General features: G+C 32.4%; 1 long non-coding RNA gene across 2 annotated transcripts; it reads right to left on the bottom strand.

The window, feature by feature from the left end:
- Positions 1–597: 597 nt before the first annotated feature.
- On the bottom strand, positions 598–6,987 carry LOC114182133. 2 transcript variants are annotated; one of them, XR_003604035.1, is made up of 6 exons: positions 6,700–6,987; positions 6,331–6,467; positions 5,983–6,027; positions 5,299–5,362; positions 2,592–2,668; positions 598–818 (listed from the first exon to the last, which is right to left on the bottom strand). It is a non-coding gene; the product is annotated as an uncharacterized LOC114182133 (long non-coding RNA). The 2 variants fall into 2 exon arrangements; XR_003604034.1 differs by lacking the exon at positions 5,983–6,027 and having other exon boundaries at positions 6,700–6,984.
- Positions 6,988–7,551: the final 564 nt, after the last annotated feature.

The following is a 7,551-nucleotide window of genomic DNA, read 5'->3' as shown; positions in this document are numbered from 1 at the left end:
ATATTTTCAATTTCTAAGTACCAAACACATTGTCCATAAGTCGCAAACGTAGTTCCAATTTTTGCAGAAAATATCAGGCACATCAAAATGCATAATTTTATTCACCTAGGTTACATGGTATGTGAAACTCTACAAATTGAGATAGTTCTTCATTTCCCCAGGTTGTTATATATAAATGATGTGGATAAGATAAAACATGATATTTTTAATTTTTAAGTACCAAACACATTGTCCTTAAGTGACAAACGTAGTTCAACTTTCTGCACACAATGTCAAGCACATTAAAATGCCCAATTTAATTCACCTGGCTCGCATGGGTATGTGGAACTCTACAAATTGAGACAGTTTTGGGTTTGACCCTGTTGTGATATATACATGATGTGGACAAGGTAGAACATGATATTTTCAATTTCTAAGTACCAAACACATTGTCCTTAAATGGCAGACGTAGTTCAAATTTTTGCACATGGTATTAGGCAAATCAAAATCATAATTTAATTCACCTGGCTCGCATGGGTATGTGGAACTCTACAAATTGAGACTGTAACGTCCTAGCCAGAAATTACTATTTAAAAATAAATAAGAAATAAGATTTATAAAACATCGCATTTATTCTCGTAATTTCCCAAAAACGCAGGAAAATTAAAAGTTCAACATCGCTTTCGTAGTAATTAAAATCGTACTATTCAGTCATTACAAAAGAAAATTATAATAAAACTGAGTGAATAATCCCGTCGTGATCCCCACTTCGTCTCTATGTATCCGCCTGCTCACCTGTATTAGCATCTGCTCCCATGTAACAAGTTACATGATCATCGCTACACACACACAGATAGGGTGAGCTCATTTAAATAAAACCAAACAAATATAATATTAAATTCAACGTCGCGACATTAAAACCCCGAGTTAGTATTCTTCTTCCTTTTTCCTTTACTCTCCACTTCCAGTACTTGCATTTAGACATCTATCATTTCTATACCCTTTAGGTGAGAACAATGATCGATCTTTGTTGCACGAGTGTCTACTCGCCCCTCCGACTACAGGCCACCACCTGATAGTCCATACGTGGGAATAACCTTGTCACAGCATCTCACTGTGACACCAAGTGGAGCTCCTCGAAACAAACATAAAGTTTGTAGCTGTTCCAGGCTACCAAAACTCTATCAGAATACTCTGAAGAGGGCAATCACCCGAACCTCGCCGTACGAGCCACAACTCGCACACTCCACTGGACTTCCTAAACCACCAGGCTACAACCTAGAGTGGTCACGTGTTACTCCAATACGAGTTACACTCGTCACTGGACCCCCAGCCAAAGCCTCGGATCATGAACATCACCTAAAGCTGTGTAGAAACCACTCCTCGCGCACAATCACTAAACCAAAACCGCTTGTGCGTATCTCACGTCGCCAGGCAAACACACCGCCACACGCCACGCGCCTGCAGCATCATCACTGCAATGTCACCGCCCGACGAACTCCACCACGCCGCCGGGCGCCACTCGCCGCCACCGCCTGGCACACCTGTCTCGCGCCGCCAGGCGCCACTGCACCTTCAGGATCTCTGCTATACCATACCGCCTGGCGGAACTCCCCCTACCGCTAGGCGCAAAGCGTCAACAATGGCCATTACCACTGATTTGTGTTCCGTCCGCCTGGCGGCTCGCTCTCGCCGTCAGGCGCCATACCAGTAGCGTAGTGCTACTAGTTTTTGGCACTTAAAACAGATCCCAATGGATCTTAAATCATACCACACACCAACTTATAGAACAATTAGGACACACCAAGCATAGTTCTATTACTAGAATATCATACACACCCTTTTTTTTATTTCATCAATTAATCATGCCAACATTTAAATTTGGTTAAGCATACACAAAGCTTACAGGAATCTATAAGGCAGCAGCCGATTAAGCATATAATGTAATCCAATTAAAAACACAAATATCTTAATATAAACCAGGAATCCATTCCAAACACCAATCAACATTATATCGGTTCCCATCCAACTTTACGTAAATATTAAACCTAGTATTTTAATCTATTACAAGTTTTCATCCATTTACTTTACGTTTTATATATATATATATATATATATATATATATATATATATATATATATATATATATATATATATATATATATATATATATATATACTTTAATAAATAAAACCAACGTATTAATAATACTTGTTAACATATGTATTCATATGTTAATTTATATACAAATTAAATTGCTATAGCCAATAATTTATGTACATTATTTTAGGATAACAATAATGAATATAATAAAGGAGAATAATGAATTCTCCTTTCCTATCTAAAGTAAAAATTTGTTGAAAAAACCATATGTATATATAATTTTTGTGTGAAGAAAGCAAAGGTGAGAGACAGAAACATGTAGAACTATTATTACTGGTGTTATTATTAGTAAATATTAAGACCAAAATGGTTAACTAGTTGTACCGGTAGATAGAAACTTAAACATTATTACAAATATGGAATGAATTTGGAATATATAATAAAATAGAAGGATAAAATATAATGATTAAACTATAATACATAATATATAAGGATAAGAAATTCTTACATTAACTCTATTTCCAGAAACTGAATTAGTTGGTGAATTTGCAAAGAGTCTTCGTCCTTTTCCTTCTTCACGTATTGCTGTATAATAAAGATGAAAAGGCATTGATGATTAAATTAGAGTCCCAAGAGAGAGAAAATTCCAAATAAAGTTCAAGCTTTCTTTGCGTTTGACATCAATGCTTCTTCTGCTACGCTCAAACACAAAGCCAATGTTCAAGGAAAGAAAGTTTGCATGTGTGAACTTTGTTTTCCAACATCAGACACAGACAAAGATATATGGAAGGTTATGAATGTAACTATAATTCGAATGTTTTCTCTGTACAAATGACATAATACACAAAAATAAATATTGTTTTTTAAATTTTACAGTTAAAAAATAATATCTTAATTGTGTCATCTATTCTTACTGCATTTATATATATATATATATATATATATATATATATATATATATATATAAGGTTATGAATGTAACTATAATTCGAATGTTTTCTCTGTACAAATGATATAATACACAAAAATAAATATTGTTTTTTAAATTTTACAGTTAAAAAATAATATCTTAATTGTGTCATCTATTCTTACTACATTTATATATATATATATATATATATATATACACTAATGTTAGAACAGATGTTGAAAGTATTTGTTTTAAAAGGAGATGCCTATTTTGGAGACAACACACTTGAAATACAAAATATTTATCATAGCAACATATATACAGTTTTTAACATGGGGAGTGATGTTAAATAGGAAGTCTATCAAAGATAATTTAATTAGAAGGGAATCACATTATACAAAACAGAGCATGTGAAATGTTATGAATGTAACTATAATTCGAATGTTTTCTCTGTACAAATGACATAATACACAAAAATAAATATTGTTTTCTAAATTTTACAGTTAAAAAATAATATCTTAATTGTGTCATCTATTCTTACTGCATATATATATATATATATATATATATATATATATATATATATTAATATTTAATTGTGAATTTTAAATATTAACAATAATTGAATGATATATAATTAAGATTACCAGAAATTTTTTTTAGAAGATGACAAAATGAAGTAATACTCGATAGAGATTTTAAAAGATTAAAAAGATCTATCTCATATTAAAAATCATGCATATTTGAATGTTAGAATTTTTGATAAATTTGACTGATTTTGTATTTCATGAAACAATTTCCCTGATGTGGGACTTTTTTCTATTTACATTAAAATGATAAATGAAATAAGAAAATAGTCCTTTTTCCAAGTGATCCCAACCATTTATTCATTGTGCATGTTGCTTTCATCTCACTTCTCATTTAACCACATATAAACAACTAAAAAACCATTATCTTCTTACACAGAAATGAAAGTTCAAAATACTCATTTTTTCTTTCATGAAAAATTAATTAATCAGTTCATTCCCACTGATTAAATAAATTAAGTTATATGTTCGCTGATGAAATGATTCAAAACATCATTTTTTTTTCTCATTCATAGGAAATGCCAATATTGAGAATAAAAAGATGGGTTCCACTACTACTACCAATTTCTAAGAAAAGTACTATATATATATTATACAGTTTGTTTTTGCATAGCTTCACTGAATTAATAAAGCTTAAAATAGAAAAAAGTGGAAACTATCTAAATTCAAGAAAGTGTTCAAAGACATCATATAATCTAGATGAACTGTTTTACCAAACACGTCATAACAGTCATAGCAATAATTATAATAATAGGATGTAACAAAAATGATTATTATATTGAAATGATGCTTTTAAAATCACAATAGTTAATTATGGTGTTAAACCTTCTTCAGTATATGGTTTCTGCCTTCTAAGTAGAAGCAGTAAAAGACAAGGCATTGAATCTATGCATAAAAATCTCATAGTTCATGAAATGGATATTGCAAACATAGAGGAGCTGAAGCCTTTCATGTCAAGATCTTTAATGTCTTGTTGAAGAACTTTGTTTCTTCTCTTGCTTTGTTTATGGGGTTGTTATCTTTAGTGTATTCTCTAACTTTTTGGCTGGCCTCATATAAATTATATACCCCAATATATTTTGGAGTTGGTGTGGATGTTTTGAGTGTCCTTCAATACATTTCCCATGTGCTTCTCTATTGTTTCATCCCTAACATAATTTTCAAAACGTTAACCAGATAAGATAAGTATCTTACTATCTCCCCCATGTGCTCACTCACCTTCTATGTTAAACAAATTCTCATACTTTCAAGTATGAGTATTGTTCGATCCAAAGTCTAACGAGATATTATTGGATATAGTAGAGTAAACATTCAAATATGAATATAAATCTCACTTATTTTCTTTAAGGTTTTGAATAGAAATCGATGTTAATTCTGATGTTAATTAGGCTTAGATCACAAATGTGATTTCTCTTTAATGAACCACTTTTCTTTCCTTTTTTCCTTGTTTTCATTTTCTCCTATCTGATAGTACTTTCAGAGATAGTGAAACTCATTGCTACCACCACTACTGTAGTAGCATTTAACATGGTACACATGCATGCAAGGACTTGGAAAATGCATGAGAGTGTTATTATTAGTGGGATTGGTCCTAACATGAAGGCTAGTATAACATCCTAGACAAAAGAACATCCAATAAAGAATAAATGGGCAATTAATGTGAGGTAGTTGACAATACCAAAATCTGTAAAACAAGGAGAATCCACTAAAGTACTCACCAAGTATCCCTTTATTGCAAGGCGTAAGCAACTTCGTGAACCATGCCAACGAACATTGTACCAACTATTTAATTTTTAGAAGTCAATAATAAGCGTAAATAAATGGTGGACTATTATGTCTCTATCTTTTTATAACAGATACATTAAGAACATAATGAGAAATATAATATTCATGCATTTCTTTCATCAATCCAAATGTAGATAGGTTTTTCCTCATTGTTTTCTAAGCTATGCTAGGATGATATATATGCAGATTCTGCAGAAAGTTATAGGCCTATGTCCTTCATATTCTCTGTTTTTTTCAGAAGTTTTATTCTACATTAGTGATCTTCATTGTTCTTTCTTCCCTTTTTCTAACTCCTAGGTGAAGTTATTGTAGCAAAAAATCAAGCACTTTCAGCTTTGTATAGAGTTTCAGGCTAGGGTAATATGAGTTCATACTAGATAATAGGCAAATGTTGTTAAAATGTTGTTGTGCATCAATAAATAATTTTGAAAATAACTATAGGTAAATCTAATTTCTTCAAGAAATATTGCTGTGCATTAATTTGTAATTAATATTTCTTGCAAATTTAAGAGATTATAAATATTTTTTATACAATATATATTACAGACAGGAGGAATAGGCAAAAAAGTGTGATAGGATAATTGATCTATGCATTAGTTACTCGCGAACAAACTCACAAATTCGATGGTGTTCTTGAATCTCTTAAACAAGCTAGAATATCCCTACAACACAAAAATATTTTATTGGAAAGCTACTGTGCAAATCCTTAATAATCAATTACGATTGGAGATGAAAAAAGAGTTGAACAAAGAAATGACAAAGCAGAAAAAACTTTTTCAGTTTTCTCCATGTTCGTGAATGCTTTGCTCACAGTTTAGCAATTGAGTAAAGAATCATAAAAAAACATATATGAAAGGTTGAGTAGCAGAAAAGAAGTTGAAGATGATGATAGTTAGAAAATAAAAATGAACAGACCTCATCTATGATGCAAAACAAAGACTGAAACTGATAATTAAAGAAAGTACCGGAAGAGCAAAAGTTGAACGCACTCCGATTGAACGCACAAAAATTGAACGCACTCCGATTGAACGCACGAAAAGAGGAGCACGAAAATTGAACGCAATGGCAAATCTGAACGCACTCCGATTGTATGGCACGGTTACTTGGCAAAATCGCACGTAGTGACAAAATCAAAAAGAGAAATGAAATTAGAGTAAAATCGAAAGCAAAAATCGAACGAAATAGCAAATGAAATGAAAACGAAAGTGAGATTGGAATGCTGGAAGACGAAATCGAGAGATCGAGACAAATCGAAAGACGAAATAGGGAAAGACGAAATAGGGAGATGAAGTATGAAAACGAAATTGGAAGTAAGGGAGAGTAATATTTGTTACCTCAAGCGGCGGTGGAGGAAGTTTCCATGAAAGAACGGTGGAGAACGATGTGCAGCGGTGGTGGAGGACGGTGGAGAGTGGAGAACGATCTTCTCCTCTGAGAAACGACCACGCTACAAAAGAAAGTTGCAGCTCTGAGACAGTGAAGAAGTGAGCAAGAATGATGGAAGATGTGCGACGGCGGCAGAGGACGGTGGAGACACGACCACGACAAAGGAAAGCAACACCGCACTGAGACAACACTGCACTGATACACTACTGATTCTAAAACATTAAAATTTACAAAAGAAAAAGAAAATAAAAAAATTAATTAAAATTTAAATTTTACGAGAGTTTTTAAAAAACCCGGTACTTAATTAGAATTTTTAAAACCTCCGGTATATTATATCTTAATGAAGGTTATTATAACCCCAACTAATTAATCCCTTCTAAAATTAAATATTTTTGTAGTGCGTAAAGCACTTTGATTTATTATATAACATAAATCTTAATATAATATATATAAAACCCGCAAGCACACTTTGCAACATAATTCTTGTGTCCGTAATATATGCTACAGAACATCACATATGGAACCCAATTCACGTGTGGTTTCAAGCAAAAGAATTTCTACCCAAAGAACAAGGCCTTTATGTTTGGTTTCCACTCAAAAAAATCAAGGAAAGGGAAAAGTAATATTATATGTGGGTTCATGGTACCACCAGAATTCAAGCTTAACGTTTGATTTAAAAGTGGTAAAAAGAAAAGAGACCACAAATTAGCGTTACTAAAAGTGAGCACGAAACTTTAATTCTTGATCAGCAAAACATGAGAACAGCCATCTACAGACCAACCCGAGATTACTATGCTAAC

This window comes from Vigna unguiculata, chromosome 4, assembly GCF_004118075.2.
Source record: "Vigna unguiculata cultivar IT97K-499-35 chromosome 4, ASM411807v1, whole genome shotgun sequence".
Classification (NCBI taxonomy): domain Eukaryota; kingdom Viridiplantae; phylum Streptophyta; class Magnoliopsida; order Fabales; family Fabaceae; genus Vigna; species Vigna unguiculata.
This window is presented reverse-complemented; position numbering and strand designations above follow the sequence as displayed.